This window comes from Pyrgilauda ruficollis, unplaced genomic scaffold (genome assembly GCF_017590135.1).
Source record: "Pyrgilauda ruficollis isolate IOZ18807 unplaced genomic scaffold, ASM1759013v1 scaffold29, whole genome shotgun sequence".
In the NCBI taxonomy this organism is placed as follows: Eukaryota; Metazoa; Chordata; class Aves; order Passeriformes; family Passeridae; genus Pyrgilauda; species Pyrgilauda ruficollis.
In genome coordinates this window covers 10,547,416-10,571,880 of record NW_024524266.1, presented here as the reverse complement: position 1 = coordinate 10,571,880, position 24,465 = coordinate 10,547,416, and the positions used below count along the sequence as shown (strand labels likewise).

Below are 24,465 nucleotides of genomic sequence, written 5' to 3'. Positions count from 1 at the left end.
GCCTCTCAGTTATATGTACCTGCTCTTGGATACAGTCATTAACTGCCTCTCTTGGAAGAAAGAAGTTTAAGGTTTGAATTCTGTGACTGGAAGACAGTAGTTAATATTCAGATTTTATTCTCATGTGAAAGGGTTAGAATGAATAATGACAGCTGTGGAAGCTGTGCAAGATGCTTGGACAGCATTTAATATCCAAATAAGTACTGCTTTTTCATAAAACATTAGCATTAACTTCTGGTTTTGTATTCAACTGTTATCAGATGAGACAACTGGAAAGGAGTGATTGAGCAGTTTCTCTAGTATTTTTTTAGGTGAGAAGGATACCTACAGAGTATCAGGAAAAGCTTAAGATAAACACATAGTAAGCTAACTTCACTGTACAGATCATCACAGGAAATGAAGCTAAGGCACCAAATTACATTGTCTGAAATGTTAATGAAGCATTTTTGTGCACTGCAGAAACCATAGCTGTGCTAGCACAAAACCAAAGTTGTGTTCAGTGGTTGTTGCCTTGCAAGCTCCTCTCTGCTGGGTGCACAAAACCTTGTGTGCAGAGAGAAAAGCTGTACAGCTTGTACTGTGTTAGATTGCTTCCATGCAAGTGGTAACGATGGTGTGACTAAGCAAAGCTTGAAGAAGCACAAGTTTGATCAGGAAATAAAAAGAATAAATAGGAAAAACATTGAAAAATGGGCACAGGACAAACCATGTAAATTCAGGCATCTCTGAAAAAGCAGTGGTCTAATAGCTCCCCACAGGCAAGTTGGATGCTTTATTTATATAATATATCATCATTATTTTAAATTGTAGCTTCCAGGTTGTATATATGTTCTAAAAATTACATTTTCATCTCAAAGGTGGTGTTCCAGTTAATCATGGCTGTGTAACAATGAGTGTTGGAATTGCTTGAAAAGTTACATCTTACTTCATTTCTTATCCTTGATCTCACATGAATGCTTGGTCTTCATTATGATTGACTTCAAAAGTATAGATAACTTTATTTGCAGTGTTTTGGGTTTGGGAAACCTATTTTATGGTGTGAAATGTCGTTCAGTTCTAGGTCATATTTGCTTCATAGTATAAAGCGTTCTAAACCATTCTCTATCATCCTGCAACCCAGCCTGATATCTGAAAAACAAGTGTTATTTTCATACATACATCATAAAGATAATGTAGGCAGATCTGCTATAATGGCTCGTCCAGAAGAAAATCTCAGAGGAGACTAAATTGAGACAGAAAATTGATTTTCTCAGAAAGAACCTTGGGGAAGGCTCCTGGGGAATAGCAGAAAGCAAAAGTCGATAATCTTTTCAAGAAGAAAAAGAAGAATAATTTGGGGAACTCGAGCTTCGTGTTTACCTCCTGGAGGCCATCTCCAAACATATGAAGGACAAGAAGCTGGTGGGAGTAGCCAGTGTGGATTTGTGAAATGGAAGTGATGTCTGAACAATCTGTTAGTCTTTACCATAAGATCACTGACTTGGTGGAGTGAATGTTTTTTGTGTTGACTTCAGCAAAGCTTTTGTCACTGTTTGCCATCACTTGCCAAACTGATGAGGTGCAGTAGAGGTGAGTGGGAAATCCTGTGTGAAATGCCAGACCCAAAGGGCAGCAGGAGCTCCAGCTGCAGGCTGGTCCCTGGCAGTGGTGCCTCAGGGGTGGGAAATGGGGCTGATGCTGCTCAGTGTGTGCACCGATGAGCAGGAGGACAGGGCAGAGAGGAGTCTGAGCAAGCTGGCAGGTGCTGCAAAACCAGCAAGTGTTTGACTGCCCAGAGGGTTGTGCTGCCAGGTGTAGAGGCCTCAAGAGGCTGGAGAAGCGGGCTGAGAGGATGCTCATGGTCAGAGGGAAATGCCAAGTGCTGCAGCTGGAGAGGAATAACCCCAGGCAGGAGTACAGACTGTGCCTGGGTGTGTGGAAGCAGCTTTGTGGAGAAGGGCCCAGGGATCCTGGTGGGCATGAAGCAGAGCATGAGGCAGCAGCGTGTGCTTGTGGCAGGGGCAGCTGCTGGCTGCCTGGGCTGTTTTAGGCAGAGTGCTGTGAGCAGGAGGATCCTTCTCCCCTTCTCCTTCCTGGTGAGGCATGTGTGGAGTTGTGCGTCCAGTTCTGGGTTCTCAGGTGCAAGAGAGAGATGGAGAGAGTGGAGTGAGTCCTGTCAGGGCCATGAAGGTGGTTGAGGGACTGAAGCCTGTGACATGTGGGGAGAGTCTGAAAGAGATGGGACTGTTCAGTCTGGAGAAGAGAAGGCTCAGGCTGATCTTATTGAGTGTCTGAGTACGTGATGTGTTGGAGTACAGAAAGTGGAGCCAGAGTCCTCCTGGCAGTAGACAATGGCTATGAATTGAAATACAGGAAAATCATTTAAACATAAGAGAAAATGTTTGAGGTTGGCCAACCACTGGAACAGGTTGTCCAAGGATATTGTGGAGCCTTCATCCTTGAATGTAATTAACACCCAGCTGAACACAGCCTTGAGTATCCTGCTGTCATGGACCCTGCTCTGAGCCAGTGGGTTGGGCTGAGCAATCTGCAGAGCTGCCTTCCTGCCTTGGCCATTCTGTCAGCCTGTAAAAGCAATTAGTTGGATCACAGTACTTTGGCTCAATAGGGATCACTCAGCTATGGAGCAGTGAACAGGAGAGTTAGTAGAACTACAAGACACCTAGAGGCTCTATCTTGGCAGTAAGCAATGCCTTTTCTGTATAATCAAGTTAAGTGTTGGTTATAGTTTCCACTTCTAATTATAACTACATGCTTTTTCTTTCAATGAGCAACATTTTTCACACTGCAATTAAAAATATGCCTACACACACACATGCACGTATGCCAAGAATGAAGAAGGAGGTTTTAGTAACATTATGAAATTATGATTCCTAAAGCATTTGAATGGGCTGAGTGAACTATGCCTCTAGTTGATTTTTTTTTAAACAAAATCTAGCTTTCTTCAGGCTATACTTTAATGTGCATCCCTTTTCCTCCCTCATTATTTTTCCCACATGCCACAATTTCTGAAGTGACCTTTAACTGTGAAGAGGTGAGCTGTTAATTTATTATAAGTTGTAAGTAACCCTTCATGAAAGTAGGCATCTACAGAGAGCATCCATATTCTGTGAAAGGCAGCAATACAAATTCAGGACTTGTCTGATGTAAAATAGTCTGGGGGAAGAAGAGTAATTAAAGATAACTGCTGAGAAAACTTGCAAACAAAGGAATAAAAATATCAGACTATTAATGAAGATGTTACTCTGAATATCTTCAAATTACTCAGAGAGGTGAGGGGTGAGGTAACTGCTTAACGTGTGTGTAAGTGTCTTTGTATGGGTCGGTGTAGGAATGAGAGAGCAAGGGCATGGCATGAGTTTGGAAAACATCTCTTAGACCTCCCCTTACTCTTGTAGGCTCCATGTTTCACATTTATGAAGATTCATTGGGTTGTTGCTGTGCCCAGCAAATGCTGCTCAAGAATCTCTTTGCTCTCGTGGTTAGAAATGTTCCCTTATACTTTCTCCTCATCTTGTGAGTTAAGATGACTTTTTGGTTTTTCCCCCATGGTATTTAATCAAACCTGTTTGCTCTTTGTCCTTGAAAGGTCTTTTCTGTGCTTGAGAAAGTGTGGTAAGGTAGGTTTTCATTCTCCTCATAGTACAAGCAGCACTTCTCTGTGTTTTATTTTACAGTGCAGGCTGGACAGACATGACATGACAAAGAGTGATACATAGGAACCCAGATTAAACTTCAGTATTGCACCCTGTATTGAGTTTGACTCATCCATTATTCATTTAATAGTTTTTTCTCTCATTTTCAGTAATCTGTGAAGCAATTCATGGGCCTGTATTTTCAAATGGACTCAAAACTACGAGAGAAGCAAAGTCTGTGGGGTCTTCTGAAAATAACAGCAATTTTTAATATCTTTCTCTAGCTACTCGGAATTGCTTAAACTGTCTCTGAAACTCATCTCATTATAAGACTGGGGGTTTTTTGAGCTGTAAACTAATGATTGGTTTGAATTTTTTCATGTCATTGGGATTGCTTTTCTCTCCTTAGCTGCTACACATACAGTTTGGCCTTTTCTCCAAAAAGGCTTTTTACTAGCTTGCCTGTGAATAAGAGTGTGTGTTAATTTGTGGACTTTATCTGTCAGCCAGAGAACCACCTGTGTGCTGTCTGGTAAAGCAGGATGCTGACTGGGATGAGTTTTGTTGAAGAAGTTGTACATGGAATGAGTGTTGGGTTTTTCACTTACCTGAAATAGCCTCCATTTCACATTTCTGTAGAGCTGTGTTTTCCCTACAACCCTTTCTTTTACTGCTAAATATAACCTTCTCTTATGAGTTCTTACAGCCATAGAATTCCCAAACTGCACAAAGGGGGGAAAGAAGGGTTTAATAATTCAGAGAAAAAATGATTGAGTGAAAAGGAAAAGAAAAATTACTGTGGAAAAAAAAAAGAAGTTGTGATGTATATGGGGCCATTGTAGAACTATTTAAATAATTTAGCTGCCAAATGAATCACACTCTTCTTCTGTCATTCATGGAGGGCTCTGCTAAGACAGAAGCTTTGTATGAACTGGATGTTTTCAGAACAGGGTGTTTGAGCAGCCCATTCTGTCTTGAAGTAAAAATTATTTTCAGTAGGCATATTCTAAACACATTGTACCTGTGTGAGAGAAGTACAAAAAGCACAAAATCTTGCAGTAGAATTTTATGCCTGAGTTCATATGCCTGGCAGAGGCCAGCCAGGATAGAAAATTGTCTAGAATACATTTAGAAATAGAATATTTGCCTCTCTAGGACAAACTTGTGAGAAACTGGTATTAGGTTGATATTAGGCTTAATTTAGGGAAATAGAGGAACAGTGAAATTATGATAAAGCAGTTAAGGGAGAAGATTGTAATGGCTGGGCCATGTTTGCTGTTCTGAAGAGTTAAAACTGATGACCTCTGTTAAAACAGATAAAAATAAAGAAATAAAAGGATGGAAAAGAACAGTGTCCAGAGTAAAAACATCTGTGGAATTGCTAACAAGGTCTGACTTTAAGAAGGGTAATTCAAAGGAAGTGAAGCTGTGGGTTGGGGTTAAAAGGCTTGAATAGGGCACTGTGACCCAGGGTAGTGTGTTGAAAATGTAAATGTAGTTAAAAAAACTCAGACAACACTAAGATGAAAGTGCACTGGAGGAAATGCAGAGTAATGTTCAAGTGCAGCATACCAGCTCTGCTGTGATTCCTTCTGGGTTTTTGGGTTTGGGTTTTTTGGGTTGTTTGTTTTTCTTTTTTTAGGTGTTTTTTCTTCAATTTTCTTCCTCAGTTATCACCCTGCTACTAAGCATGCCCCCATGGCTTTCTCTGCAGACCATAATCACTGTCTGTAAACATCTCTACTGCACCTGTTTCACAGAGGTTTGTTATAAAGATGAGGGACAAGACAAGTAAAAGTTGATGGAATTCATGAGAAGTTAAGAACTGGAACCCCAAGGTGGAGCAGAATGGCTCTTGGGAGCCACCCCAAAAGGCCCTCAGTCTATTTGTACTGAGATTACCAAGGTTTAAAACAAGCAGTGATGAGTTCTTGGATTTAAAAATCCTGTGACACTATGTACTGGCGAAGACAGACATCTGTGTTTGTAATAAATTTTTATCTTGTGTTTTCAAATTTGCCGTGGTGTCTTTATATTGATTCCTCCCAGTTAGCCTCCTTTAAAACTGCACTAAACTGTGTAATCAAAATCAATTTATTTGATTTTCTTTTTGGTTTTGGGGGTTCACTTTTGACAGATACTCACCAGCAGTTACTTTACATATCTTTGTTTTATGAAATCTTTCCCTATTGGTTGTTTGCAGTGTTACCTTCATGGATTTGATCCAAAGCTCATGCAGTCTAATTTATGGCTCCCTTTGGATTGCACTGCCTATTGCTAATCATAAAGTGCATATTCTTCAATTTACACTGTTGTTTGAATATTTTAATATTTAACGTTGTACATGTGTGTGTGTCTTATCTATCTCCAAACCATACTATGAGTTTTTTCACAGTCTCTAAGGAGAAGCAGAAAAAACTGCAAACTGCATAGACCAATGTTGACACTTAAAATTACACCCCTATGGAGTTGGTTTATTGTCTTTTTCTTTCTTGAAACCTCACTCTTTTAAATGATATTAATAAGAAATAATTCTAATTGTCTAAGGACAAAATCTTAGAAGTTGAATCAGGTAGATTTGCTTTGCTGCATTAAGGTGAGGAGGCAGAAGGTAGCCTTTGCATCTATTACCTTTGCAGAGGCTGAGTGTCATGCTGAAGTCTCTTTCCCTCTGGGTGGCAAGTAGGTATTTAGACCATCTTTCTTGGCTGCATCTAAAGATCAGAGTCAGCTGTGATTTCTTGTGTTTGGGATCTCTGCAAACAGTACCCTGGAATGTACAGGAGGCAGTTCTTGTTCATGCTGATGAATTCCTGCTAGAGCAGCTCAGCATGTCTTCCTTCTGCAGTTGATTATAATAACTTCAGGCCTTAGGGCTGTTAGTACTCAGCACATTAAGAACTGAACACCTGCATGAACCTTTCTTTCTCCTGAATACCTGGTTAATATCTAATTAATGACCACATTATTTAAAATTGTTCATGCATTTACATCCCTTTGCCTGTAAAACTTAGTGACACCTCTAATATTTGCTCACAGTAAAATAGGGCTGAACCTTCAAGAAGAACATGCACTCTGAACTTCTGTAAGCTCTTTAATGGCTGCTGTCATGGCTTCTCTGACACCAGCACTTTACCAGTCTCATCAATACTGCTTGGGGACACTTTGAGCATAAACAATGCTAAATAAAGCTTAATGTTGTGCAGTACAACACTACCAGTGCAGATGGCAAACAGCAGTTTCGTTTTTTGTGAAGCTGGACCACTTACACAATGTTTGCATAAATTCAAGCATGATCTGATGCAAGGAGAAGTAACGTGCAGTTGTGTTTTCAGAGTAGCATGCCAAAAGCAAAGCCAGCTAATGACAATATGTTTCTGATTTGAGCTTCAGGTATACATTTTTTTTCTTTTTGGTAATACATGACTGATTCAAATAACATGTTTGTGTGAACCTAATGTCCCTAAAATGGTTATGCAAGAAGTGTGATCAGAGGGCTCTGTTAGCTTTGTGGAACTTGAGGGTGAACTAGAACTTCTGCTTAATATGGAAGTTACTTTGCCCATTAAAGCAGAATTGCATCAATTGGAATTTACCAATAGCTATGAAGACACTGAATCTGAATTCTGATGCAATTAAAAAGAGAGGTACTGTCATAATTTTGCTGCCTTCTTGCAAATCTTGTAACAAGAACCATGGGAAGAACTGACTTGACTGTCCACTTTTCATGAGAAGATGCTGACAGAAGCAACAAGGGTGAGCTAAAGGCTGCAAAAGTTTATTGCAGAAGCTATTTCTACATAGTCTTATAGCCATTCTACTGAAATTGGAAGAGTAACTATTGTTGTAGTTTACTGTCACAAATAACCCAGCCTTGAGGACTTTTACAGCCCAAAAATGCCTCAATGTAATGAAAACTCTTGAGGTAAGAGTCCTCATATAGTGCGAAAATTAGCATCTTGGATGAGCACCTGGTTTTTTGTTGGAGCTTTTAGAAGCTGCCTTTGCCAAGAGCAAAGTTCCTTTCTGTACCCATTCATTTCTTGTCAGGAAGAAAGGAGTTTCCACATTCCTGGATGGGCTGACCGCCTGATTCACAAGGGCATTTTACCATGGTTATTCAAATATGATAGCCTATCATATCAAACACATTTTTTCCACAGTGTATTTCTACTTTAAAAGGTCCTAAGTAATGAATTTTTAATTTTTAAAAAATTATAGAATTCATGGAGAAAATTATCTACTTGCTCTTTAAAAACAGAATAAATTTGGAAGGGATGAACTGACATCACTAAAGCCCGAGGCATAAGTTTAATTAGTTACTGGCATAGCTTCTACTACAGCTATTATGCAGTACATACCTCAGGGAATGTTTGTCTCAATGGATTTATACTGTCTTATGCTGCATGGATTTTTCTTACCAATGTTAAAAGAAATGAGTGGAAGTGTTAGGAAAATTTTTTCATTAATTCCTGAAATGCTGTTGGAATTTTTAACCATATAACAGTGTATCATTATCTTAATTTTTTTTTTTTTTCTTTTTACACTTTCAGGAATGAGCTTTTGCATCTTTGCAGAGATGCTAGGGATTTATTATATTTCTTGAACAAAATCCTTCTCAGGTACCAGAGCAGTTGGTTTTTTTTCAGAGGAAGTATCTGTCTGTATTAGCAGGAACACAGCATGGGTACAAAGCAGGAATACGGGTTTCTGTTGTTTTTAACAATGAACCTGAATTTTTGTAGTTATTAAAAAAATGTTTTTATGAAGTTTATCCCCATTGCAAAATGGCAGCAAGTTATCTTGCACTTTTTGGGTCTGAATGTGTTCCAGGTCTCCAGGGGGTTCCTGGGAATTTGTTCCAAACCCAGGCTTAGCAGCCTCACTTGTTGTCCTGTTCCTGATCACTGTGGGATGTGCTGGGCACTGGGCTGTGTCTGTGTCAGCACTTTCCAGGGCTCCTTCTTGTGTGGTGGAGCCACGGCATCTTTTCTGCACCTGCACTCTGAGGAGTCTGGTCGCCAATGGTACTGGAGGAGCAGATCTCTAGTGGGCACTGCTTTATCAGGCCTGGGAAGCAGTTGCTGGCATTCAGACTTCTGAAAAGATTTCCAGCCCAAAAATTCAAACTGAATTATAAAGAAAATTTGTGTGCTTGTGCACTATGCCACTGTCCTAAAACTAGAAGCTGTACTTTCAGGTCATGCCTTTGGTGCAAATTTTAGCACATGAGAAACCAGGTATAAAGTTTCTTTTCCCTGGGACAAAGGAAGACAAGATACTGATGGAGAAGCCTGTGGATCATAATGCACTAATTAGAAGGGAGCAATGAAGTAGAATATCCTTTCCCTTCTAATTTGGTAGAACATGGAAAATTACTAGCAATTAGCATGCAGTATTGTGGATTTACTTTTCCTTGTTTTGAAACTCCTTAAAACTGTGAAGAAAACATCTTGAAATGCACAAGAGATTTTGGAGATTTTGTGCTACTGTTTATGAAATTGCCCTTACTCATTGAGAAACATCACAAACCCTGGAAGTCACCTGTTTCCCTCTTCCTTCTTTTGGACTGTTGGGGTTGCACAGAAGTGGCAAACATATGCACTCCTAAACATTCAGCTGCTCCTAAACCTTCCTTTGATGGGTGTGTCAGAGACCATGCCAAAATCTAGGTGTAAGATGTGTTATCAACTCCTTGGGTAGACACAGCCCTTTCAGGATCTTGGACACCTCAAACAATTTTGGCACAGCTTCTCCCCCAACGTGGCTGCTTTAATCTGTGTTTGAGGAGCTCAGACAGTTACTCTGTTCGTTTGCCACTTCTTTTTTTATTGACTCCCAAGTAGCAGCTGAAGGAGTAAGAGTTGAAGGTTTCTTGTTTTTAAAATGACTGTTCTCTTGCTCATGTTCAGGCAGAAGCTCCTCTTCAGAGATCTGGTTGGAGACACAGATGAATCACCGTCCTCTCTCCCTCCCTCTGCGGTGCCGCAGAAAGTCACTGTAGCCGATGCCTGAGCTCCTGAGACTAAGGGGGAGCAATGGAAAGGCAGCTGGAGAGGCTGTCTTGTAGAAATGATCAGAGTACTGAAGCTTACCATCAATGAAAAGAATTTAGAAAAAATTATATTTTTAGTGAATCATCTGTTAAAAGTCACATTTTTAGAGCATAGGAGGGCTGGGAAATAATGGTGCAAGTTTGGGAATTAAGTACTAAGGAAGACGGCATCTCTTTTTGGTCTGTGAGATTGTTAGAAAATGTTTCCAGCCCTGGAAAATTAAAACTTGATATCATGGCTGCAATCCTGAGCTCTAGATAGGAGCAAGCCTGTGTTTCATCAAGCTGTGTGAATGTGCACAATCACATCACTGAATGAAAGGTTGATTGTTTAAAAATAATTGTCAACAGCCCTATGACCTCATCCCTTGGTGTGAAGGGAGCCAAGAGATTTCTTTGTATTATTCACTGTTTTTCTCTAAATGCAAATCCAACAAACTACAAATCTTTCAACAAGAAACTGGATAAAGGGATATAAAGATTCAAACAAATGATAAACACATGAAAGATAAAAGTAGAAATCAACATAGTCTTGCCTGTTGACTGGCTTTTAATGCCAGTTCTGTCTAAAGTCTGCCATGGTGGAAGCAAGAGGAAAGAGAAGGGTAATCTGTAGATTTCTCAAGAAGAATATGATGTCTCTAACTATTATGGTCTCTAACCATACTTGTGACAGCTGGTCTTTGGGATGAAATTTCCTGTAAGAAATGCCTTTGCCTAGTTTTACTACTGCTGTGCACTAACCACTTCACGTACTGAAACAAACACAACAGCTTAAGCTGTACAAGCATCTTTGTAAAATGATTGTCCGTGCTGTGTGTGGTTGGTATGAATGAGACTCCTTGACTAGCCTTTTGTAATCACTATCATTGACAGCTAATGAATGAGGTTCGTGTGAGAGGAATACCTTTTCTCACTGGCATTTAGGGAAATAATACGCATTTCAGATTGATAGGATAGGGATCTAGCTGCAGCCGGGTGATTTGAAGGTCTGAGGGGTTCCAGGAATCTCAGACAGCATGTCTGGGTGTTGCCACAGGAAATCTAACTTGGATTTCAGTATTTAAATGGAATGGCTTGGATCCTGCCAGCCATAGATGCTGCCTGCCTGCATCTATGTGTCCAGGGCAGTGTTCTCAAAGGTCCAGTGCTGCAACAGTGCTGGTAGGCAGAGGATAAGTGTGCCTGGAGTGTTCTTGTCCTCCTGTTGCCTTACTTGAAGTTATGAGCTTGGCCTGCTGGGATTTGCTTCATGGTGACCCTGGTGGGGTGCTGGTGAGCACTGCCTGCCATGGTTACTTGGCCCCTCAGCACTTCTGGACAAACTAAAGTTTCTTCAGATTGCTTCGGAAGTTTGTAGAAACTTTCTGAGAGCGTTATCTTACCATTTGCTACCCATGAGAAGTCTTTGTCTTTGCTTCTTCCCTTTCTCACTTCCTCCTCCCTCTCCCTCTCTTGTGCTGTAGAGAAACCACTCCATTGAGCAACAGCCTGTAGGCTGCCCAGGGTGGTTACCTGCAGACAGCTCTGCTCAGGGTGAGCTGCCAGTGAGCGCTGAACCCAGAGCGGTTTGAATCAAACCCACAGTGAGAACTTGAAAGTACAGCCTTGTGTTTATCACAGAAGAGATGGAATGGTTGAATGCTGCTTTGTGTTACAGCAAATATCTGTACAAGAGGGCAAACTCTGATTCTCACTGAATCTGAATGTAATATACTGTGATTTTTAATTTTCTTTTATTAATTTACCTACATGGTACATCTTTTCATAGTTTCTTAAAAAGCAGTGCACCACTTAGGAGTTAATGCAGACAAAGATAAAACTACAATTAGATTTGAAGCTTTCAGCTGTGTTTTAAACTGAACTGTACTTTTTAGAAAGGCATGCTTTCTATTCTTTCTAGTCATAATAGTCTAGTAAAAAATCAAACTAATTTTATTGACATGGGGAAGCATGTCTTGATAATTAGTTTGAGTGCACTTACTTCTCAGCATTTACTGGGGGGAAAGGGCGTTTTGTAGCATTTGATAATCTGAATTCCATCTGGGTTGGTTTTTTTGTTTGTTCTTTTTGGAGGGCGAGGGGGTTTTGGTGGTTTTTTTAAAAAAAATTTTGGCGGGGATGTTTCACAGTGTTGAAGACACGAAACTATACTAAAACCTGGGCAATGGTGTGCTGCAGCAACTGGAAAATAATGCTTTCAAACAAAGAAGGTTTGGGGGAAGCCAACAACTTAGGATGATTTTAGGCAGGCATGTCTTTTAGCATAGGAATGGCTTTCAGAAAGTGAGGACAGAGAAACAGACAGTAGATGCTAAAGAATTCTTGCTGGGGCATAGGATCTTGTGGTGCATTTTGAAGGATTTAGTCTCATTTGGAATGTTTGGAGGACTCTAAGCAGTCCTTTCCCTGTGATCGGATGTTCTTACTCAGGCACTTCCATTGCTGTTGCTGATCTGGTTTCAGAGTGCTGATGCCAGAGGTGGAAGCTGCCCTGTGGGAGAGGCGTCTTTCTGTGTGCTCTTGGCCTCCTGCATTCTCCCACTGCCGGCCTTTGTGGAAGAATGGGGACTGTGATGTATGGGAAGGGTTTCATGACAGGTGAAAGTTAGTACTGATCTAAAGACATGAGTTTGGGGTAGCCTCTGTCACTGTGCCTGTATGTGCAGGTGGGCAAAACAACTGGTTAAGAGAGGGTCATGCTTTCAGAATTCTCTTAGCAGGAGAAAGAAAGGAATAATCAGTTTTGAACAAAACCTCTGAGGTGTGGGTATGATCACAGCTGAAGCCCTATGTTTGTGATTGCAGGACATCTGTAAACAATGTGACTTTAACAGGAAGGAAGTTGTTTGTTTTATTGTTTTTGGGTTTTTTTTCTTTTTTTTTTCTTTTTTTTTTTTTTCTTTATGCATAAATAACAAAAAATATCCTGGGTGTCAAGAGTTAGGGCAAAAAGGATTATAGATATGTGGGTGGCCTGGAGTCTGCTTGTCTTGGGAGATGGATTAGCTGGAGTTTTTGCTCGCATTTAAATATTTATTAGAGGTCCTATAAAGAAGACTTTTTGAAAGTAATTATGCAAATTAAAAGTATTCATTGCTATCCTACCCACAAAATGCCAGACTTAACAGTGAAATGGCTTTGTGCCTTTTTTCACTAGAAGTGTGCCCAGGAACTACTGAATGAAACATACTATTAACCAGTTGTTTTGTGGAGTTCTCTTTTGTGGGGCCAGTGTGTCTTTTTCCTCATAGCAAAAAAGAGATTAATTTCTTGTAGTTAATTTCTATATAATTTTGCTTAAGGGAAGTCTAGTTGTTTTGGAATCACTTTGGTTAAGTAAAAATGAAATGTTTTCAGTTGTGGTATATTGTATCATTTTTTCTCCTGAATGGAAAGATTAAACAATTTAACTACTGCATTCTGTAGTTCCAGGGTAAATGTTTTACCGGAGTAAAATTCCGGTCTCCACTCAATACTATAATTCCCATTTAATTTAATGGAAACAGGGCTTCACCCTTAAGTCTGAGTAGATCTACTCTAAATGTGAGTGGGATGCTGATTAAATAGCAGTTAAAAACAGAACAAAGCCTTTTGTCAAAGTAGATGATGTGCATGTGTGTTACGTTTGACTTGCACTGTATCCCAGAATAGACCCAGAACTGCTGTTGTTACAGTTTACAGGGTTTTCAGCAGAATACATTTCTATAGTGCAAAAATCATTCCTTTCATGCTGCTTTCCTTCAGCTGTGGAGGAATTGTACACAGAGGTCAGAAAAGCATTACAGACGTTTCAAAGTCAGACAGAGTACAGAGCTTAAAAACAAAACAAAACAAAAAGCTGTCTTTGTGTGCTGGTCTCAGTAAACCGTGTTTTGTTGGCTCCCTGGTTTTGGCTGTAGCCATTGGAAATTAAGAGGCTAAAAGTGAAGCTGGCAGAGAGCAGAACCACGTGTGATTTTTGAGTGGAGCACGTTACAAGCTCTGGTGCTGTTTGGGGGGAGAAGAAAGGCAGCCCCAGCTTAGAACCCTGTCTGGCAGAGCCTCTGGGTGAGTATTCTGCTGCTCTTGCACAGCTCTGAGACCTCATCTCATCAGCACAGCAAGTTCCACTCTGAAGGATTGAAAGGTGTTGGTGGAGGGTTTTTTTTTTAGAGGGAGGGTTTTGGCTTTGCGGGTTTTGTGCATCTAAAAAAAGGCACATTATTTTTCTTCTTTTTAGATATTATTGAAGATACTGCTGTTATGATTTAAAAAAACAAACCCCAACCAAGCAAAAAACAACCACCAAAAAACTGTGCTACAAATAACACATAACTTCCTCAGTTGTTTAGCATAAAATTATTCCTGGGAGATCTTAGCTCATTTATTCTCATGACTTGTATTTCTGATTAAAAAGTTCCTCCTCTTCCTGTTATTTTACTATTCCTTCCCCTCTGATGTATTTTTAGAAAATAATCACACATATTTTCAATGTATCAAAAAGGCCAAACTCTTTTGATTTCCCCTTTCAAGTGTCCTTTCCACTGATTGATCCAGCCCTTTGCTTTGCCTCCTTGAGTGTGGTTAGTCCTTTCCTGCAGAACTGTGTGCAGCACTTCAGCAAAGCCTTGGTACTGGGTTATTTACATGGTAGCCCACAATTTTTCACAAGGCTCCTGCCTTACTTCAGTCTCTTCAGTTTTCTTATTCAGACTTCTTATCTGGTTTCAGCTGCTTTCCCCCTCTTCCTCCTGGCTCTTTCTACTCTTTCAGCCCTTCCCATATGTTCAATTCCTTGTCAGGTATGACTGCTCCTTCCTCGCTCCCACCTCTGGGAATTCTTACGCTTGTCTTATTTTTTCCAGCCATCCCAGGCCTCCTCCTCTTTCCCCTGGCTCTGTATTTCCTTTCCCTCTCCCCATTCTTTCACCTCATGTTATCCCACTGAATTTGCTCTGCTTCATCCTTGTTTGCTTCCCCAACAAGGTTTTGATCTAGGTCCTTATTTCAATATAAATGCTCTTCCTCCCCCAGTACTTTTGCTCTTCCAGCATGATGTTTGGTGATTCCCTCTTGCTGTGGCACTGCCAGGGGCTGTTGGGAGCACAGGGCTGGGGCTTGGAGCCAATTTCTGCACCTGGCACCACCAAGGGGATTTCTGCTCTCCTGCTCACAGCCTTCAGTGAGTACACTTGAGCATCCCAGCATGTGTGGCAGTATGAAATCCACAATGAAATCCATGGAGATCCTAACAACTATTACTAAATCTGTCAGTTGTGTACTTTTTTAAAAAATTTTTTAAATAATTATTTTTACCATATTTTGAGATTTTTTAATCAAAGCATATTCCTTGTATAAATATTACCCATGGTAATATTTAAAGGTATGACATGTTAAAGCTTGTGTTTTTCCAAAGTTTAGGATTTTAGAATAGTTAAAGCTACTTTGTCCTAAGTTTCCCACCCCCAGAAGCAGGTTCTTGTTAGAAATAAATGGAGATCTTGATATTGCTTTCCTAAAATATCAAGTATTTTGTAATATAGATTTTAAAAAGAATTGTCAAGATATTACCTAGATGAATACAGGTTTTATAATAGGAAATTATTTGCAATAATGGAGAGTAGTAGAGGGGTCCTGTGAAATTTGTACAGTGTAAGTTACATTTTCAAGAAGACAAAAGTAGGTCAGTTTTGTTGTTGAACTTGTAATTTAAAGTATAGCTTTAAGCAAATCAGAATCAAGGAAAGTATGTTTTTGTACAAAATAATCATTTCCCTATTTTTAATTTGAGCAAGATATTTAAAAGTCATAAAATTTTAATTGCTACCTGAGCCAAATTTTATAGCCTTGTTTTCATCCAAGATGCTTGAAATAAATATCAACAAACAATTAAAGATAATTTGTATTTTTAGCTGAAAATCTAAATTATCTGGTATAAAACTTATTATTAGTGAGGCATACTTACCTCTATGTATGATTTGTGTCCATGTGCCAAAGTGTACCATGTATTTGATTAATAATTATTTGCTCTACATTTGATTAATCTTATATTTGTACAGTTGGCTGATGTGAATTAAAAGTTTATTTCCTGAAAATATTGTACTGCTTGTCCTGTTCATAATGTAGATTTATATCCCCAGTTTGTGCAGCATCATGTATATATTCAACTGTTAGCTCTTGAATACCAGGGCTCCAGCTTGAAATGTAAATGTTGTTAGTACTGGGTTACGTTTTTTTTCCTGGAAGAAAAAAAAAAAATCACAAAAGAGCAGAGTGTATTTCCTTATATGTCATAAGAAAAAAATAATCAACAAATAGATACAGTATTGACTGAAATATATGCTTATTGCTTGGCAGGGATAGTACTGAGCCACCCTTACAAAATCTGTACTGTTACAGAGCCCACTAAATAGATTTAGAAGCACACAGCTTATGAGGGAAGTAAGTGCATTAAAAATATCCTGCTTGAATTTATTCCTTGGTGCAGACAGTTTAAAGATGTTATGAATAGCAGTAAAAGCAATGAAAGCTAAAATCAGGAATTTTTGTATGCTCTGGTAGCTGTTCTCTGTTATGAAATGAAATAGTTTTAATTTCAAATAAAACCAAAATTGTTTCTGTTAAAGATTGTTAAAGGTAATCAAAAAGTAAACATACTTGGTTTCACAGTTGAAAAATTTCTTTCCATGTTGTGAATTTTTTTTTGTTTCTCGAAAGTGTGGAGTCTAATATAAGGATTCACCTATTTGAGCACATCACAAGGAGTGCTGTGGAAAGGGGACTTAGGGATCACTCTAAGCCTTTTCATTATGAGGGCTTCCTCTTGGGAAATGAAGGGATGTTTTTATTTTTAATATTCTTTTCCTCTCTAGCTGACATGCTGTCTGACCTGGGAATAGCAAGGTCCTGAAGGGTGTGTTCATTCAACAAGGATTGTCACTGCTGGATCCTTCAGTTGGACTTGGAATGGGCTCCCTCTGAAAACCTCTGCATATTATTAAAAGAAAATGGTGCAAACTGCCTGGGGTGAGGAGGTGGGAAGTGATTGCTCTTTGCTGGTGGTGATAGGATGCTTGTTTTTCCCGTGAGCTGGTGAATGAGTCTGAATCACCATAACAAAGTGCTTCAGGGTTGTTTCACAATCTGTGGTTGTTCTCTTACTGCTCATGAAAATACACATTATTGTTGTTTCCATGTTCTTACAATTTCTCTCAGGAGCCTGGCAATGTTTGTCATCTCCTACAGTTCCCCTTCACCCCCGGCCCCCCCAGTCTGGTTCTGAGACAAAAGAGGTCTAAATCCCCCATGTTCCTTTAGTTCTTCTTCAATGGCCTGTGCCACCCTATTTTGCCATTTAATACAGGGTATGTAAACTCCTCCACAGAGGGCTCAGCATAAGGAATGGAGAATCTGGGTCTGGGAGGGAGAGGAGTTACTCTTGCCATAGTCCAGCTGAGGTGTGATCTGATGACGCATCTTAGTAAGAACAGACACTTAGGAAAAATTCTTTGTATCCATATGGAATCTTAGCCTAACATTTCAATTGGAAAAAAAAAAAAACCCAAACAAATCCAATATAACTGTGTCAGCACTGCATCTTTTGAGTGGAATAGACTGATGCTATAACCTAGTATGGTAATTCTAGGGTATACTACTAGGTAGAGGGACAGCGTATTTAAAAAGAAAACAGTGTATTTAAAAATAAAACAACATGTAACCATTGTAAGTTGCAAAATAGCAATATCAAGTTATGTTATGTACATATAACTGAAAGAATTACAATGTACCCTTATTGTACCCTTATTCCTCATTCTGTGGACTCTGGTGGTGCTGGAATGACAGGTGAGGTGGTTTTCTCTTCCTTTTCCTTTTCCCTTTCCTTTCCTCCCTTTCCTTTCCTTTCCTTTCCTTTCCTTTCCTTTCCTTTCCTTTCCTTTCCTTTCCTTTCCTTTCCTTTCCGCATAGCAGCTAATGTGAACACAAGACACACACATGTCACCTTTACTAAAACTTTTCTTCTAGTCTCACTGGTGTTTGGAAGGGGGTGTCTGTGCAAAAGGCCGGAGTTTGGCCAGAAACCAGTTTGTTAGCAGGCTCACAGTTTGTTAGGGAGGCTGGTATCTCTGTGGAATCAGTGTTCACAGAATGATTTCTGCCCTGCGCTCACATTCCCGTTCACATGCCGCTCGCCCCGGTGGCAGCCCCGGCGCGGAGCCCCGGCAGGGATCCCGGGGCGCTCGGACCCGGGGCAGCAGCGGGAGCTGTGCCCGCTCTATAACTGTGTCAGCACTGCATCTTTTGAGTGGAATAGACTGATGCTATAACCTAGTATGGTAATTCTAGGGTATACTACTAGGTAGAGGGACAGCGTATTTAAAAAGAAAACAGTGTATTTAAAAATAAAACAACATGTAACCATTGTAAGTTGCAAAATAGCAATATCAAGTTATGTTATGTACATATAACTGAAAGAATTACAATGTACCCTTATTGTACCCTTATTCCTCATTCTGTGGACTCTGGTGGTGCTGGAATGACAGGTGAGGTGGTTTTCTCTTCCTTTTCCTTTTCCCTTTCCTTTCCTCCCTTTCCTTTCCTTTCCTTTCCTTTCCTTTCCTTTCCTTTCCTTTCCTTTCCTTTCCTTTCCTTTTCCTACCGGATTGGTGTGCGAGGCTGTTGGAGAGCTCAGGTGCGCTAGCATGTGTTTGTGGTTTTGTCCTGCTAGGCTTTGAGTGAAGAATTCGTGGCTGTGGTTGTATGGGAGCACTGTCCTGCACTAGCAGGACATGTAGTAGGGAAGAGATAAACTACTTAAGCTGTGTCATTTTTCCTTATTTCTTTTGTAGTCTTGGCACATTCATATAACTTAAAAAAAAAAAAAAAAAGACTTAAAATTTTTTTTTTTATTTTGAAGAAGAGGTTGCTCTATTCCTTATTTGTAGTAATGAAATGTACTTATACATATCTTACCCAATCTTAAGAAAGCTATTTTCATAATTTTTACTTAAAATGTGAAAATTACATTTGGAGTTGTCTGCTTACTTACTGAGATTGATTACTCTGAAGAAAATTAATTTGCCTGGCTTTGAGAGCATGTAGAAGGAATCTGTGATTCACCTATTAGGCATACTGTATGGTATTTCTGAAAATAATTTAAAAGGAGGAGGAGAAGGAGGAGGAGGAGGAGGCCGTCCTGAGGCAGCCTCATGTTAACTGCAAAGGTCTCAGAAGTGATGTAGCTGAGCAGGATTTGTCAAAGCTGTGATGAGTTAATAGTGAAGAACATAAGTGATGAAATCCATTTTCTGTTGGTTGACCTTTTAAAATATTTGATATTTCTTCTTGTGTTATTTTTACATGAGCCTTTCTTGAAAATATGATTATCTTCACTTTGTTTAACTCCACCTTCACCTATTTTTAGTTTTAGCTCCCCCTCTCCCCTCTTTTTTAATTTTATTAAAGCATTTGTCAGATGTGCTGACAGGAGTGTGAAGCAAAGGCAGTGAGATGTACCTTGTTGTGCCTCAGAAATTATTTGAAGTAGAGTAATTGGGGGTCTGGAGATTGAAAAGCTGGAGATAATATCCTGAAATAGATCTTAAGAACTGAAAGGATGGGCCATAACTTTGATATCTTCTATGCTCGTTTTGAAAGGGTTATGGAAAGTCCATATGGTTAAGCTGCGGATGACTGTCCCTATGACATTCCTCTTCTGCCACACAAGTTTTTCCTTTCTCTGTAGCTAATTAACTCTATAGCTGGTTCTCTACATGGTGGTGTTTAGAGCCTGCAGAGTTAAACCCCAGCTAGTAACCGTGGCAGCTCACAATGATCCCGGCTGTCTGGCAGCCTTTCACCAATTCAGCACATTTTTTAAGCTGTAGGATTGGGTTCCTGGGTCTGTGTTTGCAGTTTGATTGTCTCTGCAGCTCCACTCCTAGTGCAGTAGGAAAGCTTAGAGTGCATTTCCTAGTGGATTTAGATTTTTTTTTTTTTTTTTGCAATGTGGAATCTAAACCTCCATAACTAGTAATAAAGACTTTTAAAAAACCCTGCAAAAACTCCTGAGTGGACTCCTAGCCTACTCATGCAAACTTCTTGCATGAGTAATTGGGTCTTGTGGATACCTTGAAGACCAGCAGAAGAGCTTTTGGAGCTCCATATTACAGCCAATACAGTACAGAGATTCCTGCTTCTGGAACATGGCTCTCTTTGGGCATAGAGGAACATTCCAATTACTACCTTGTGGAAGGGAAAAGGGCAGGGCTCTCCCATTGACTTCTACATGTATGCTTTAAGAGCTTTGGCATGATGGAATAAGAAATTTGTCTGCTGATTTTAAAAGAAAGCTTAAATATGTATGTTCTGGTTTATGTCTTGCATGTTATCTGTTGTGTTGCTTAAGCAGCTGGAAAAGGTATCAGCTATTTAAATCTAAATTCAAAACTTTTGATTAAAAATACATGTTTGTTTTCCTTTCTTGTGCCAATTGAAGTTCCTATGTGTTACAGAAGGAATTGTATCTCTTCCATATAGCATGGTGATTTTAGTTCTCACTTCTTTCAAGCTCACTTTGCAAAGCAGAGGGTTGCCCCAGCTTTTAAAAGGTGGCAAAATAATTGAAAACACTCAGATAATCACAGCATTTTTGCATAAAGGTTGCATTAGGGAGGTAATGTAATAGGACTGCAAGGCTTGGTCTCCTGCAGGTAACCAAAGAAAGCACAGGCTGCTTGCCTCAAGCCAGTGCATGTTGGTGGAAGTACATCCTCCCTGCATGGAGACAGAGGTTACACTTTGAAATTAAGGAGCTGCTATAGTCCTGGTGTGTCTTGTCCAGTGTCCTTTTCCCAGCACTCAGCAGTAATCGACAGCTGAGAAGGACAGGCTCTTCTGAATTAACCCTTCAATGCTGTGTTCCTTGTTACTTCTCAAAATGGGAGCATAAAACTGCCATTAAACCATTTTTGTTTTCTCTATGATGCTGCATATAACCTGTCAGCTCTGGGCTTGATGCTTTGAATATTGAAATACTTTGAGTGTCTACTTCCAGTGCCCATATTGCTCCTGATTATAGTCTGTAATTGCATTTTTGAGTAGATAAATGTCATTTCTTCCATTTATTTGTATGAAAATTGGCTTGTTATCTAATGTTGGTGACTCCTAACTTGACCTCTTTCACTCAGGAAAAATCACTGTGAATTTTTGAGAAAAGAAAGTCCAACCTCCTCTGCCTTATTCAAATTGCCTGTTTTCTTTCTTAAATTAGGTCTTCCAACTAAGCTGTCACTTATAATTTAAATGTGACAGAGGAGGTGGCTGAGTTGCATTTAGTTTTTTACCTTGAAAAACTGTAGGGCAAACCAAAACTATAGCAATGGTTACACTTCTTAGAGTGCAGGAGAAGGACAGGGTCCTCCATCATACCTTTTTCCAAGGCAGGTAATCAATTGTGACTAGGTGTGCGATATAGGCTGATAGAACAAATGTACACATAAAAGTAGAAAAAAGGTAAAAGCTTACTGAATACATGACTTGGTACTTGGTCTGCTAGGAAGTAATCTATGCAGCTCACTTAACTTACTTCTTGACTCCCTGTACCTTTGTTTTCTCAAGTAAATCTTAGAGAAATTATCTACACATCAGATTGAGAATATGTGTGTAACCCTAGGAGAGAAATGCTGTGAATATGCAACTCCTGCTCATTGCAGTACTGTGCTGTAATGGAGTTAAGCTTTCATGTATTTACCACTCCTAATCCGTATGTACAAAGTTGCAGATGCTAACCATTTTTTACAAGAAAGTATAGGTGCTAGTTTTAACTTGCTGCTGTCATGCAGTGCTGTAAGTGCTGTCCTTGATGAGCAGGGATCTCAGGAAAGGGACTTGGCAGATGTAGATGTAAAACAGTTTATAGTTTGTCCTTACTAAGCAATTTGTCTATTATATGAGGGGGTTTTTTTGTTGTTTAAATTTACCTATAAAATGTAATTTGCAAATCCGTCCCTTCCCCTTTGAGTTTTGTAAACAATAGACTGGGTTTTAGACTACCAGTGCCTGCTGATTTATGTATTCCTGCTGTTCTAGACACAGTGCCTGCTTTGCCAGACTTCTGGCTCTGTTAGGGCATGTTTTGTATTTAGCAGCTTAATCCATGGACTGACTTGATTTTCAAGGGAGAGAGTTTTTCTTTCCACAGCCAGATCTTTGACTGGAGCTGATGCCCAGTCTGCTGGACTATTAATACCCAGTTCAAAGTGTCCAGTTCATTTTTCAGTTCTTGAGTTCCCCACTTTCCCTCCTCTTTTAAGTCTTGGTTGTTATAGAAATACTGAGTTTTGGTGACAAACTATTTCTTCTCAAGTATCACATAAAACAAGGTGAAACTTGTTAGCAGGAACTGTTAGTATATTATTGTAGACATCTGTAATAGTAGAATTTGTATTTTTTCCCCCTTTCAACAGCTTAGCCCCCTATTATTTTAATGTGTACTTAGAGGCTGTAAAGGAGCTGTTATAATAAAGGGTGTTTACAGGACTCTGCTGTAGTCTAAGGAAATTCAGAGAGGCTGAAGTTTTGCAGCCTGTCCCAATCCCCAGCCTCTCTGGAAGCTTTCTTGCATAGTTACTCCAGCTATGAATTTACAACAGTACCCTCAACACACCAGGGAAAAAACTGACTGGGCTTCGTTGGATAAAAGATGAATACTACTTTGTACAAATGTTGTGGTGTTTAGAGTATTTCTTCCCAGTCTCAGACATTTGCAGTAGGTCTTGGTTCTAATTCAGCATATGTGCTTCCTTTTGAAAACAAACAGGATTGGTTTTATGTTCTTACTGAGTACACTCTACAGTTTCTGAGGGTGGAAGGCAGAGTGCTGTGTGGGAAGGCAGGAATACATTGATGCTGAAAGGCTCTTTACCTGCACTACATGTTGCTAAGTTTCCTTTTCCCCCTCATTTATCTTCATTCCTGTGTGCTATCCCACCCCACCCCCATTTTGAGGATTCCTCAGCTTTTTTTTTTTTTTTTTTTTTTTTTTTTCGTTTTAAATAAAAACAACTAAAACCTTACAGGCTTTGATGGCTGTTCAGCTAGCAGAGCAGATTTCACTCCCTTTAGGGTATCTAGCACTAGGAGTTGCACAGTTTGTTTTTCCTCTGTCCCCAAGAAAATGGGATAGACAGAAAATAAAGTTTGATTGTATACAGGCTTTGGGGCTGGTTCTAATATCTTTCAGTTTTAATTTCCAGCTGTTTGTCATAAAAGCCTGCTTTAGAAATGATCATCAGTATGATGCAGTTATATGGTGAATAAAACCTGCATCTTCAAACTTGTATATGAGTTTTTGAGGCTTATTTTTTTTCTTGAGAGTCTGTAGTGGTACAGTATCTTATGGTGATTTTTGTGTTCGCCCTCCTGAGATTCAGTGTTTAAGCAGGATACACATGCAGCATAAAAGGTTGTAAAGATAACGAGTTCAGATTATTACAGTGGTGATAGCACTGCAACAGGCAAAGAGACATCTGGCTGTGGTCAGATACAGGTGCTCTTGGGTTTTGTATTGTTTCTCTGACATCTTGATAGTGCAACTCTGAGTTTTCTTCCTCTGAAGAACAAAAAGTCATGTCTAATACACATTTCTGCTATGAAAGTCCTTACAAATATATAAGACTGGCTTTTCTTGTGTAAAGTGACAGGATGAGACCCACCAAGCAGTTTTTCTTGTACTGTTAAACCCTGTTGAATCACTGCTCTCTGTCCTACAAATCAAAGGCTTCTCAACTCCTTCAGCCAGGTACTGGCTGTTGTCACTGCCTGGGCAGAGTTACAGGTGATGCTCACGATGTCAGTGTTGCTACTTCTGCTCCAGACTGGATCATACGAGCATGGAATTGAGTTAAACATGTTCAAATCTAAATAAACACTTCCATGTTTAGTACCATTTAAATGGGATGGCTTTTTCAAGAAGATGTGAAAAAATCTGGACACCTTCCACAAGTGTCATGAATCAGCTAGATTTGCTAGCTTTCTCTTACAATCCATTTGGGCAGAATTTCTACTGGTGATGATGATAATTTTCTAATGTATCCAACAGACACCTCTTTAAGCAGTGACTGGGGAATAGAACCAAAACAATCAGAGTGTTCTTTTTTAAATAATTGCATTAAGTGTCCACTTAACTGGATAATATTAGATTTATGAAATAAAGCTTACAAAATTAAAGAGAGTATAAATGAGTGTCAATTGACTACACTCTTGCCTCATATATTATCAAAAGAACTTTATACATACTATGGCAATTTAGATTTTTGTTAATGTTAAATACAACTGAACAATTTTGGTATTCATTCACACAAAATAATGCCCTAAAACACTATTCACTGTAGAATAGCAGAGTCTGGAAAATATTTTTGTTCAAAATAGTCTTCAGGGCACCTTTTCTTTTGGACATCTCATATTGTTAAAATAAGGAAAGAAGTTTAAAAACATGATGTGAGATGGGAGGGAGTGGAAGTAAAATTTAGCTGTGTCCTTCAGAGGGTACTTCAAAAGTTAATGATTTTTAGAAATAAGCTGTGGAGATTAATTCTAATTTTCTCTGCTTTTTTTTCTGTTAACCTTACTGTGTATGAGATGTGTGTGTGTGTGTGTGTGTGTGTGTGTGTGTGTGTGAATTAAGGCGGCAAGTAGTCATGATAAGTCTTGCTATTTAATAGAATTTTTCCCTTATTTTAAAAATACTATAAATTTTGAACAGCTGGTTAAAGTATTTGGCCAAAGATTCTTACT

The 24,465-nt window shown here is 39.4% G+C and overlaps 1 protein-coding gene across 6 annotated transcripts in view; it reads left to right on the top strand.

Annotated features, from left to right (window-relative positions):
- The window catches only part of SH3KBP1 (SH3 domain containing kinase binding protein 1), a 221,733-nt gene that overhangs the window by 49,288 nt on the left and 147,980 nt on the right, over positions 1 to 24,465 (top strand). The window contains exon 1 of one of the 6 annotated variants that reach the window (XM_041472289.1): positions 18,341 to 18,361. The exons of the other annotated variants lie outside the window; for them this stretch is intronic. The gene's annotated coding sequence lies outside the window, so the exon portion shown is untranslated. Of the gene's footprint in view, positions 1 to 18,340; positions 18,362 to 24,465 lie in introns of those variants that run through there. 6 annotated transcript variants of the gene reach the window in all.